This window comes from Macaca thibetana, chromosome 15 (genome assembly GCF_024542745.1).
Source record: "Macaca thibetana thibetana isolate TM-01 chromosome 15, ASM2454274v1, whole genome shotgun sequence".
Taxonomy (NCBI): domain Eukaryota; kingdom Metazoa; phylum Chordata; class Mammalia; order Primates; family Cercopithecidae; genus Macaca; species Macaca thibetana.
Window position 1 is genome coordinate 61,837,880 of NC_065592.1, and position 12,598 is coordinate 61,850,477.

The 12,598-nt window shown below is 42.1% G+C and overlaps 1 protein-coding gene across 1 annotated transcript in view; it reads right to left on the minus strand.

Annotated features, from left to right (window-relative positions):
- The window catches only part of ADAMTSL1 (ADAMTS like 1), a 419,209-nt gene that overhangs the window by 141,897 nt on the left and 264,714 nt on the right, over positions 1 to 12,598 (minus strand). The window lies entirely within an intron of this gene.

Consider the following 12,598-nt stretch of genomic DNA (forward strand, 5'->3'; position numbering starts at 1 on the left):
TACAATCTTTGTAAAGATTTTACAAACAGGAATTGGCCAAGAAAAAGCATGGTAAGTAGATCCTTTAGTAGCTAGTCCCACCTAGCTTTTGTCCTGAAAGTTGGTTGAAAATTTTTTGGTCTTAATGTTTTTCATCAGACTGTAAGACTAAGTGTATGCGCTCAATCTTTTCCTACTGCTCTGACATGTAACTAACTTTCCAACCTGTGTCCACTACCTGTTATTCCACCCCTGGTTTTCTTTGTAGGGTACATGTGCATAACGTGCAGGTTTGTTACATAAGGTTAGCTGTGCATATCATTTACATCAGGTATAACTCCCAATGCAATCCCTGTTCCCCATGATAGGCCCCGGTGTGTGATGTTCCCCTTCCTGAGTCCCCTCATTGTTCAGTTCCCACCTATGAGTGAGAACATGCGGTGTTTGGTTTTTTCTGTTCTTGTGATGCTAAGAATGATGGATTCCAGCTGCATCAAGTCCCTACAAAGGACTAAACTCATCCTTTTTTATGGCTAATTTGGTGTATATCCACATTTTCTTAATCCTGCCCTTGGTTTTCTAGTGTGTCTTTATGCAAGTTCAAAACGTCTTTCATTTCTATATGTCCAAATATAATCCATATTTAAAGCACTGTATCCATACTTGCTCCAGACACTGACCATTTTCTCAGTTGTATTATGATTATTCTACGTGTCAAGGGCACTACGAGCGTATGCACCTCCTGATGTAGGGCCTGCCTCTGAGTCAGTTTTGTATCACTCACAGGGTCCATCAGAACACCTTTTAGATAGTTAATGTTATTGGCTAAATGAGCAAATCAGTGAGACCTACCATCATAAAGGGCACCTTAACACATTATCTCATTTAATTGCCTCCAGAACAATATGAGGTAAGCTCTATTGATTATCCTCATTTTACAGTTGAGAGAACCTGGAAATCCAAGAGGCTGACTTGTTCAAGTATCCATAATTAGTAAGTAGTGAATCCAGGATTCATTCTTGGTTGTTTCTGGCTCTAAAGCCTCTGCACTTTCTATTGTACCATGCTGTCTCCAAAAAAATACCTTGAAAACTCTCCTATGAACATTTGCAAAGTTTTAAAGGAATAGAAGAGGAGAAGCTGGTTGAATTTCTTTCTTTTAGATCCTTGTGTAAATTTCGATCAGCTTATTTTTAAACCCTTAGCTTAAGTTAATTATAAGCTTTACAACGTTGTGGTGTTATTGGTTTTAAGATACATCCATACATTCTTTGCCATGCCTTCCTTCCAAAGGTGGAGTCTTGAGTATGGGCTGGACTTAGTGGCTCACTTCTAATGAATAGAATGATGCAGAAGTGATGCTATGTGACCTCCAAGACTAGGTCACAAAAAGGATAATGTTTCCAATTTGATGCTCTCTCTTTGCCCACTCATGGTGGTGGGGAAGCCAGCCACGATGTCATGAGAATACCCAGAGAGTATTAAGGAAAGTTCATGTGTGAAACTGCAGCCTCCCCACCAATAATCACCATTGACTTGCCAGCCATGTGAGTGAGCTACCTTGAATGCAGACCCTCCAGCCCCAAGCTTGCCTTTAGATAACTGCAACCTCAGGAAAGACCTCAAGCCAGAACTGCATGTCCAAGATGCCTCCAAATTCCTCACTCAAATGAACTATGAGAGGTGATCAATGTTTATTGTCATTGTTAGCTACTAGGTTTGGAGGGACATTTTTATGCAGCAATAGACAACCAATACAAGTATATACCTTTCCCCAATTTGCATATGTTCATCAAAAGACATATGCAAGAATATCCTTGGCAGCACTGCTCATAATAGCTCAAACCTGGAAAAACCCAAATGTTCATCAACACATGAATGAATAAAAAATTATGATATATTCACACAAGATTATATAAAGCAATGAGAATAAACTGCAACAATAAGCAACAACATAAATGAATCTCACAAACATAAAACTGAATGAACAAAACCACAAACACAAAAATTGATACTGTGTGATTTATATAAGCTCAAAAGCCAAAACTAATCCACTGTGTTAGAAGCCAGGACCCTGGTTACCCGTGGTGGGTAAAAACTGGAAGAGGAGCAGAGTGGGATGGGCTTCCGGGGTGTTTGCTAGATCTAGTGCTGGATCTGGGTCCATTTTATGAAAAATCACCAAGTGTACACATAGGATTTGTGTGTACTTTCTTTACGTGTATTATGCTTCAAAAAAGGTTTTCTTTCCACTCAAGGGAAATACTAAAATGATGTGGGTGTAAAACAAAATCTAACATCCATGGCCAATGCTGGTGACCCCTCTTTGTATGTCTCATAAAATAGCTGCCTACACAGCTAATTCTGTCCCAAGGTTAAAGCTCATCAAAGTAGAGGCTTTACGTCCTCACTTCCCCAAACTCTACCACCATTTCTGGCAGAAATTTAGCCCCTGGGACCTTGAAGCAGAGGCATTTGGTAGCCATGAGGCCACCTGAGCACTGCTCAGAGAAACTCACATAACAGATGTATCTGCCTGCCCTGATAAAAGTGCACTGCATTCTCAAGGACAGAGGTCAGCAGAAGCTATCTGTATATTAAGGACTTTGCTGATTCTGGGTAAAAAATACTGGAATCAACTTAGGCCAAAAAAGAGAAAGCAGAGACTCTCCTCTACTTCTCTCCTGCAGAGAGGCTGCAACTGTGGGCCTGGGTTTTGCTGGGTGCTGATGCCCTACTCCTTGTGTTCTGTGCCTTTGGCTGTTTCTGAGAGAGGAACTGCAGGCCAGGCAGAGCCGGCTTAGGGGCAAGGTTGGCTATGAGTGGTGGCCTGGGAGACACTCAGAGTCCTTCTTTGAGGGGCCTGGCTTCTGCGGAAGCCTAGTGCAAGGAGGACCGGGGCTCTGGTCTAGGCATCAGAGAGTGAGGGCATTAGTGCCTTTTTTCCCTATTTGCTTGGCTTTTACTCATCTTTTCATTTCCATTTAAAATGCTACTTCTTCAGAGAGGAAACTCTCAACTGGGTAAACTTCTCTTACTGTATGGTCCCATTAATACTTCCCCCTTTGAAAATTCTCAACATACTTGTAATGTGACTTCCCCACTCGACTGCTAGCTTGATGAAAGCAAGGGGCTATGCCTATTTTGGTTTGCCACTTGTTATCTGTTGACCTGTGTCTCCAAAAAAAGATACGTTGGAGTCCTAACCCTTAGTACCTCAGAACGTGACCTTACATGGAAATAGAGTCACTGTAGATGTAGTCGCTTAAGATGAGGTCATACTAGAGTAGGGTGAGCCCTTGATCCAATGTGACTGTGTTCTTATAAGAAAAGAGGGAGACACATAGGCAAAATGCCATGTGACCACAGAGGCAGACACTGGAGCGATGCATCTACAAGTCAAGGAATGCCGAAGAGTGCCAGGAGCCACCAGAAACTAGAGGAGGCAAAGAAGGACTCTCCTTATAGGTTTCAGAGGGAGTACAGTCCTGCTGACACCTTGACTTTGAACTTGATTTTAGCTTCTATGACCGTGAGACAATAAACTTCTATTGTTTTAAGCCACCTGGTTTGTGGTACTTTGATACAGCAGCTCTGAATATGAATACACGACCAGAACCTCAGTGTTGAGCATGGTGACTGGGACCTGGTAGATGTTAGTATGCAGTGAAAAACTGAGTTGAATTTGCAGTGAACTGTGTGTGTACCTCTGGATTAGTCACATGGCTGGTGGACATCTTAGCTGTGTCCTATATACAACTGTTTGCTCCCAACTTCAAGGTCCCAGGAGCTCTGAACACCACACATTTTCCTTCAGTGTGGTGTAAACTCTTTTCGTGACAAACTGGATCTGAATTGGCATGCTTTTGACAGGCTGCATCCCACTTTGTGTAAATATTTATACATTTTACCGCAGCAAGATTAGCCTGTTGGATTATGGTGCTTTCCCCCAGAAATTGCTAGGGGTGTTATTCAATTTATGTCTTAGTAAACCTAACATCTTTCTAAAGTACAAAAAAAATTGGAATCTGAAACACATCTGCCTCAGTGGTTTTGGCTAAAGGATTGTGTCCCTAGATAAGGAGGGTGGTAAACATGATTGCTATGGTTTCTCTCAGCTCCTAGGCTTCAGGTGTTTAGCTTCATGGTTGGGCTCTTGGCCAAAATATTTGGAAGGCTGCTTTCCCCAGCATTCTTTTACTATACTGCTTTCTTTCCTCTGAGTGCTTCTTCTCCCTGTTTCTGTCCCTTTTGTCAAAACCTGCTTGCAGGAAAGGCTCCATGAGTTGACAGATCACAGTTGAAGTCCTCCTGGCTTGACCCCGCCCAGCACCCGAGCAATTGACTTCTGACCAGGGGCAGGCAGGAGACAGAGGGTCTCCCTCCACCTTAATGGCTGGAATTAGTCTTCCTGCCCTTTGCCCAGCCTCAAGTGTGCCTGGATCGGCCTGTCATTTTAACTGGATTTTAAGCTTTCAGCTTGGCTTCCTAATTTCCACTTCGTTTCCCAGACAGTGCTGGAGTTCTGCCCAAAGTCCAGCCTACTAGACTGTGGTCCTGTCACTCTGCCTGGATCTGGCCAGTCCCTGAACTTGGGCTGGGCACAGCACCCTTAGCCACGCATGAGCTATAAACTGTGATGTGACCACAATCCAGCTGACATTACACATGGTTGCCAATAACAATAGTGATACTAACATTCATATCACACTTAAATGAGCCAGATTCTGTGCTAGTTGCTTTAAGTGCATTACCCCCTTTATTCCTCTCCACGGCTTCATGAGATAGGTACTGTTATCCTCTCCATTTTCACAAGCAGGAGCTGAGGCCTGGAGAATTCAAATCATGGCCCCAAACGTCTGCTGCTGGGTCTCCCTCAATGCCATGGCACCTGTGTCACGCCCAAGTCCACCATGACGTGGACACAAACACACTGAGAATGGAGTTGCTCCTTATCACGGGACCAGCTCCGTGGATTTATGAGCCTCAGTTCTGCATGATCCGAGCCTCATTCACTGAGGTCTCAGCAGAGCCCAGGACTTAGCTTACCCAAGATGTGGGAACATATATTGACTTCTTTACTAGAGAGAAAAGTACTGTAAGTTTTCCCATTTTACAGGATGAACTAACAGAGATTCTGAGAGGTTAGGTAACCTGTCCAAAGTCACACAGCTAGTAAACAAGAGAAGCAGCATTCAAACTCAGGCGGCCTGGCTCCTGCATGCTTAATTATTATATTATACTATCTCTTAAGGCCAGTAGAACAAAGTATTAATAGACCTGAGTGGCAAATGCTGGGCTTCCTAGTGCTCATAGTTTCAGAAAATCACAGATGACAAAATGACAGATCTATTTCTAAATAATAGAAACAAACACACTGATACCACCCAGGGCCATGAGTCCACTCGCAGTTGTTATTTCTGTAAAGCAGCAGTGTACTTGGCAGCCAAATGGGCAAAGGCAGAGTGTGGTCTTCCCCAAGTGTTAGTTTTTTGTAAAGGCGGCCATCAGGGTTAATATGGGCAATCAACCACCCATGATGGTTGACCCTTCTTGGCAGCTTGTGTTTGTATTAGCTATACAAAAGGAGGAATTTTTTTTTTTTTTTTTTTTTTTTTTTTTTTTTGCCTTCCTTTGGACAAGGGCTCATTATGTGAGTTGCCAAGGTTTTGCTCCTCTACTCTTTCAGAGAGGGTAATGACTATTGCCTCCAGAAACTCATTGTTTGTTGCTGGTATAAATGTTCATAATTTCTAATGGCAGACCCTCCCCACCCTGAGCTATTATGCCCTAAGAACCTTCTTTTACCTCGACTTTTGCAGCAAAGTTTCTCTTTATTCAGAAATTTAAAATGAAGTGTTGGTTTGGAGGAAACTGAAGTTATTGTAAACTGAAGTTATTTGTCAGAAGCATTCTTTAAACTTGTGCGTAACCCTCTAGCTTGACATTGCTGTCCAACACTTCTGTCCTGTGATTTCTTGTCTTCCAAAGATATTTGTTTCCCTTAGAATGCCTCTGAGGTCGGGAGGTGGACAGCAATCCGACAATAATAAATCAGACATCACTGAGTGTGCCAACTCTAGAAAGCCTAAGGAGGGGCACATACAGGGTCTAGGATGCATCTCACTTTCAGTTTCTTGGACTGTCACTAGTGGCTCCCAATTTATCTCTACATCTCTCGGTTTCCAATTCCTCCCTAGGCCACAGCCACCAAAATGTCACTCAAAAATGCGAATCTGGTCACCTTACTTTGTCTGATTAAAAACCTCCACTGGAGTCAAGCTGAGCTTTCAGTGGAGGTGAGGAGCTAGTATGTCCAGGGCTCAGTTTTGCTCCCTGGGGGCACTGGAGCACTGCATGTCTGGAGCTGAACTTTCAAACTGGCCTTTCCTTCTTCCTCTCCTTTCCTCTTCTACTTTGTAGGGACTGAACTTTAGTATGAGGTTTGCTGGGGAGTGGTCCTCTGGCCTGGGACGGGGGTCAGCACTGGGCCAGGATGGCTGGGAGTCAAATATTCAGGGAGGACTGACCAAATACATAAATACATAAAAAATAATGGGAGCCAGATTTCTTACTGTCAGAGGAGAGAGTTACAAATATGCGAAGTGGAAAGACTAAGATAAATCTAGTAGAATTGAATTGCTGTTGCAAACAGTATGAACTCATGGTTTTTAATAGATGGATAGACACAGATATATCAACAGATATAAATGCATATATACAACTATACATATATGTGTACAGTATCTCCTAGCTCTCTCTGAAAGCCCTAGAAGCAATGATATCCCAGTAGTATCAAGCAAACAAGTGTCCAAATCTTGGGTTGTAAATACCATTCTCCACTAAAAGGAATCAGTTTCTGTAGAAAGAGCTGACTTATGGGCAGGAATTGGGAGAAGAAAAAAATGAGCCTGAAATAGTATCTTGTACCAGAATATCGAGAAGTGCTCAAAGAACGATGGGGTATATGTCAAAAGGGCATAGGGGCCAGCTTGAAAGGGCTTTTGCTGGTCCTGTCTGGGACAATTTGATAGTAATATATTTTAACCCTTTGAGCAAAGTGGAAATTCATAAATAAATAAACCGGAGAGAAGAAAAAACTACCTTATAGTAGAATGCCTATTAATAATCTAGAAGGAATGACAGAATTTATAGTTACCATTTGGCAATCATCATCATAATAATTGACTCAGGCAGTAATCATCAATCAATATTATATCTAGTGGGTCAAAGGTTAATGATGAACAGGATATTTACTTAACTCATATTGTCTCCCATAAAATACTTCTTTTTACTTATTAAGTGCTATATATTTATTAATTTTACAGCAGAAACACCTGACTGACCATCATCCTAACCAAGTGATAAGAGTAAACATCACCAATAATGAGACACATTATCATTATCTGTCTCCTGATATGATGTACTAAGCAGAACATAGCACACTTTCCTTTTATTTCTGTCAAAAATTCAAAAATCATAAGAAGACATCAAGCAAACACACATGGAGAGACGTTTTACAAAGTAACTGGCCTGTACTCTTCAAAAATGTCAACTATATGAAAGACAGAAGACTGAAGAAATCCCCCAGATATTTAGACATAATATAGGACCTTGGGCTCTAAGATTGGATTGTCTGTGAAAGAACTGTGCTCTGCCACCCTGCCGTTGAATAATCTCGGGAAAGTTGCTTAACAATTCACTCATTCAAAATGGGAATAATGGCAATACCTACTTTCCAGGGTTGTTATGAGGTTCCAGTGAGAATCTCCATGTAAAGGGCGAAGCCCAGGGCCTGGCACAGATGAAGGGCTCTGTAAGTATTAGCCAATATGAACTGTTATTACTGCATGCTCAATAAATATTTGTTCAATGCAGAGATGATTATTGTGAGGATAGGAAACAAGTAAGTAGAGTGAGGCAGTTTCCTAAAGTCAGTCAGAGAAAGTAGCCATCGGTTTTGGAGACTGAGGAGAAGGGCATTTGTGACATGTCCAACTTAGTTTCTCATTTAAGCATTCATTACTAAGCACTGTGACAGATCCAGATGTGGAAACCATGCTTACCACCTTTAAGATGCTTTCAGCAAAGACGGAGAAAGCAGACAAATGCCCAGGAGACATAACAAACAATGTTAGGTAACAGTTATGAGTGAACTGCTAAACTATTTGGCTAAACCATGAGGACTGCAAGAGTTCAGAAAATGTGCAGTGTGGTGCTCATAACTACTTGCATTGACCTGATCAATTACACTTCCCAAAGACTGTTTATGTTATCTCACTTCATCCTCCTAACTCTGAAGTAAGCAAGCAGGCAGTATCATCTCCATTTTATGGACAAGCAAGCCAAGGTTCAGAGAAACAAGTGATTTTCCCAAAGTTGGGATGGGCACTTGGGTTACTCCTCTACCCTGCTAAGTCTCTAAGGACTGGAGGAGTGAATCAGGAAGGGTTACAGAGAGAAGGAAATAGACGAAGTCAGAAAAGCAGTTACACCCAGCAATCGCAGATGGATTTGCTACTCCCCACTTACAACCACTGTATTCTAGAAAACCCTTAAAAGAGGCCTAGAAAAGATACAGCAAAAGATCAAAGGAGATGTTAGACATTAAAAAGCAAAAATATGTTTGAAGGCCAAAAATTAAACAGAAACATGTATGATAAATCACACCATGAGAATCGGGGCTGTCTATCAAACAGTAACTTGCATGGCTCAGGAAATAGCAGATACAGCCACACTTCTCTTGGAAGTCTGCCTGCACACTGTGAGGTTTTGGCTCCATAAAAGTAGTGATAGCCAAGATTACCAAACACCTGAAGTGGCAAAGCACTCATTTCTGCTCAAAAACAGTTTGGCCTTGCCAATTTGCCGCACCTTCGAAATCATCTCTAAAATAACTCAAAAAAAATAAAATCAATGTTACCAACATTACATATGACTCCTGTCAAACCATCTTTGCTATTTTGTAAATTAATAAATAGCTCTTAAAAAAGATATACATTTACCATTTCATTACTAGCACACCATTTGCATCTAAACCTACTTCCTTTACAGAACATGCCAAACAGCAGAATAACACTAAAACTAGGTCCAATTATATAAAGTGTCTTCAGCCTTCCCTCACTCTAACACACTTTTCTATGACATCCCACTGTCTGAAAATACTTATGTGCCTGTTCACCTACACACAGCTTGATTTAATTAAAACTTCTAAACTCTGGTTCCCATTTTCTGATCACCTTGTCTTCCGGGTGATAGCACATTAAAATGAGCTAGAATTCCTGCTGACTGTTATAATTCAGATATGAGCCTCTTGAGAAACAAATTAGTAGGGTAGATGATCTGCAAAGTTACTTTTACTCAGAGGAGTTTGATATTTTAGGTGGTTTGTCTAGATTTCTAGGTATAAATTTCTTGTTAAAAATAGTTCCAGGGTTGTTCTCCTTATGGTGGTCAAGATCATAGAAGAAATTACTTGCGTCATGAATGGTGTCATCTGTTGTTGTGTTTCTTCTCTAATACCATCTTTTGGGTTTTATTCCAGTTTGTCTCTATTTTATATTAACTGATTAGCATCTTTACACTAAAAGCCTTTCACTAAATGAACCCCTTTTCTTTTCTAGAATTACCTCCTTTATACAGAGTGGGTTTCTGCCAGGCTCAGCCACTTGTTGGCGTCTCAATACACCATGTTTCTCTTTCACATCTGTGAATCTGCTTCCAGCTCTTCCTGACTTCATGTTCCTACCTCAAGATTAAGGACTGATTCAAGCTCTTCCTCTTCCAGCAAGATTTCCCTCACCATCCCAGCTCACATCAACTGTACCCTCCTCGCGATTCTATTGGATTTACTTCCATTTACATTCTGCAATGCTTACTACACAGCTATTCTAAGTAAACTGCTACAACATTTAGTCTGACACAATTCTATTTACTTAAATGTTTTCCCCCCTAGTGACTGTCCCAAGTAGACCACAAGGCATTTAAGATTTAGGATCAAGTGCTTTGGGAGTAAGGAAATAATTTGACATTCATCCAATCAGACCATAAATGTCTCTATCTATTTACTGATTTGTAGGTGGCATTCCTTACTAAAACCCTACAAACCTAAGGATTTCTCCCTATTATGGGTTGGATGGTGTTCCCGCAAAAGATATATTAGTGTTAATTCCTAGTACCTCAGAATGTGATCTTATTTAGAAATTGGGTATTTATGGAGATAGTTAAGTTAAAATGAGGTCACTTGGGAGGCACCCAAGATGGCCGAATAGGAACAGCTCCAGCCTCCAGCTCCCAGTGTGAGCAACACAGAAGACGAGTGATTTCTGCATTTTCAACTGAGGTACTGGGTTCATCTGGTTCATCTCACTGGGCATGTCCAACAGTCGGTGCTGGTCAGCCAGTGCAGCCCGACCAGCGAGAGCTGAAGCAGGGGGAGGCATCGCTTCACCTGGGAAGCACAAGGGGGAAGGGAATTCCTTTTCCTGGCCAAGGGAAACTGAGACACACAACACCTGGAAAATTGGGTAACTACCACCCTAATACTGTGCTTTACCAAGGGTCTTAGCAAATGGCACACCAGGAGATTATATCCCACACCTGGGCCAGAGGATCCCACACCCAAAGATACTCCCTCATTGCTAGCATAGCAGTCTGAGATCTAACTGCAAGGCAGCAGCGAGGCTGCGGGAGCGGCGCCCACCATTGCTGAAGCTTAAGTAGGTAAACAAAGCCACCAGGAAGCTAGAATTGGGTGGAGCCCACCGCAGCTCAAGGAGGCCAGCCTGCCTCTGTAGACTCCTCCTCTGGGAACAGGGTATAGCTAAACAAAAAGCAGCAGAAACCTCTGCAGATGTAAAAGTCCCTGTCTGACAGCTTTGAAGAGAGCAGAGGTTCTCCCAGCATGGAGGTTGAGATCTGAGAATGGACAGACTGCCCGCTCAAGTAGGTCCCTGACCTCTGAGTAGCCTAACTGGGAGACATCCTCCACTAGGTGCAGACCAACACCTCACACCTCACACGGTGGGGTACACCTCTGAGACGAAGCTTCCAGAGCAAGAATCAGACAGCAACACTCGCTGTTCAGCAATATTCTATCTTCTGCAGCCTCCGCTGCGGATACCCAGGCAACCAGGATCTGGAGTGGACCTCAAGCTAACTCCAACAGACCTGCAGCTGAGGGTCCTGACTGTTAGAAGGAAAACTAACAAACAGAAAGGACACCCACACCAAAACCCCATCAGTACGTCACCATCATCAAAGACCAAAGGCAGATAAAACCACAAACATGGGGAAAAAGCAGTGCAGAAAAGCTGGAATTTCAAAAATCAGAGTGCATCTCCCCCTCCAAAGGAATGCAGCTCATCGTCAGCAATGGAATAAAGCTGGATGGAGAATGACTTTGACGAGCTGAGAGAAGAAGCCTTCAGTCAATCAAACTTCTCAGAGCTAAAGGAGGAACTATGTACCCAGCGCAGAGAAACTAAAAACCTTGAAAAAAGAATGGATGAATGGATAACTAGAATAATCAATGCAGAGAAGGCCATAAAAGACCTGATAGAGATGAAAACCATGACACGAGAACTAGGTGACAAATGCACAAGCTTCAGTAACCAACTCGATTGACTGGAAGAAAGAGTATCAGTGATTGAAGATCTAATGAATGAAATGAAGTGAGAAGAGAAGTGTAGAGAAAAAAGTGTAAAAAGAAATGAACAAAGCCTCCAGGATATATGGGATTATGCGAAAAGACCAAATCTACGTCTGATTGGTGTGCCTGAAAGTGACGGGAAATATGGAACCCAGTTGGAAAACACTCTGCAGGATATCATCCAGGAGAACTTCCCCAACCTAGTAAGGCAGGCCAACATTCAAATTCAGGAAATACAGAGAACGCCACAAAGATACTCCTCGAGAAGAGCAACTCCAAGACACATAACTGTCAGATTCACCAAAGTTGAAATGAAGGAAAAAATCTTAAGGGCAGCCAGAGAGAAAGGTTACCCACAAAGGGAAGCCCATCAGACTAACAGCAGATCTCTCGGCAGAAACTCTCCAAGCCAGAAGAGAGTGGGGGCCAATATTCAACATTCTTAAAGAAAAGAATTTTCAGCCCACAATTTCATATCCAGCCAAACAAAGTTTCATAAGTGAAGGAGAAATCAAATCCTTTACAGACAAGCAAATGCTTAGAGATTTTGTCACCACCAGGCCTGCCCTACAAGAGATCCTGAAGGAAGCACTAAACATGGAAAGGAACAACAGGCACCAGCCATTGCAAAAACATGTCAAAATGTAAAGTCCATCGATGCTAGGAAGAAACTACATCAACTAACGAGCAAAATAACCAGCTAACATCATAATGACAGGATCAAGTTCACACATAACAATTAACCTTAAATGTAAATGAACTAAATTCTCCAATTAACAACACAGTATGGCAAATTGGATAAAGAGTCAAGACCCATCAGTTTGCTGTATTCAGGAGACCCATCTCACATGCAGAGACTTACATAGGCTCAAAATAAAGGGATGGAGGAAGATCTACCAGGCAAATAGAAAACAAAAAAAAAAGCAGGGGTTACAATCCTAGTCTCTGATAAAACAGACTTTAAACCAT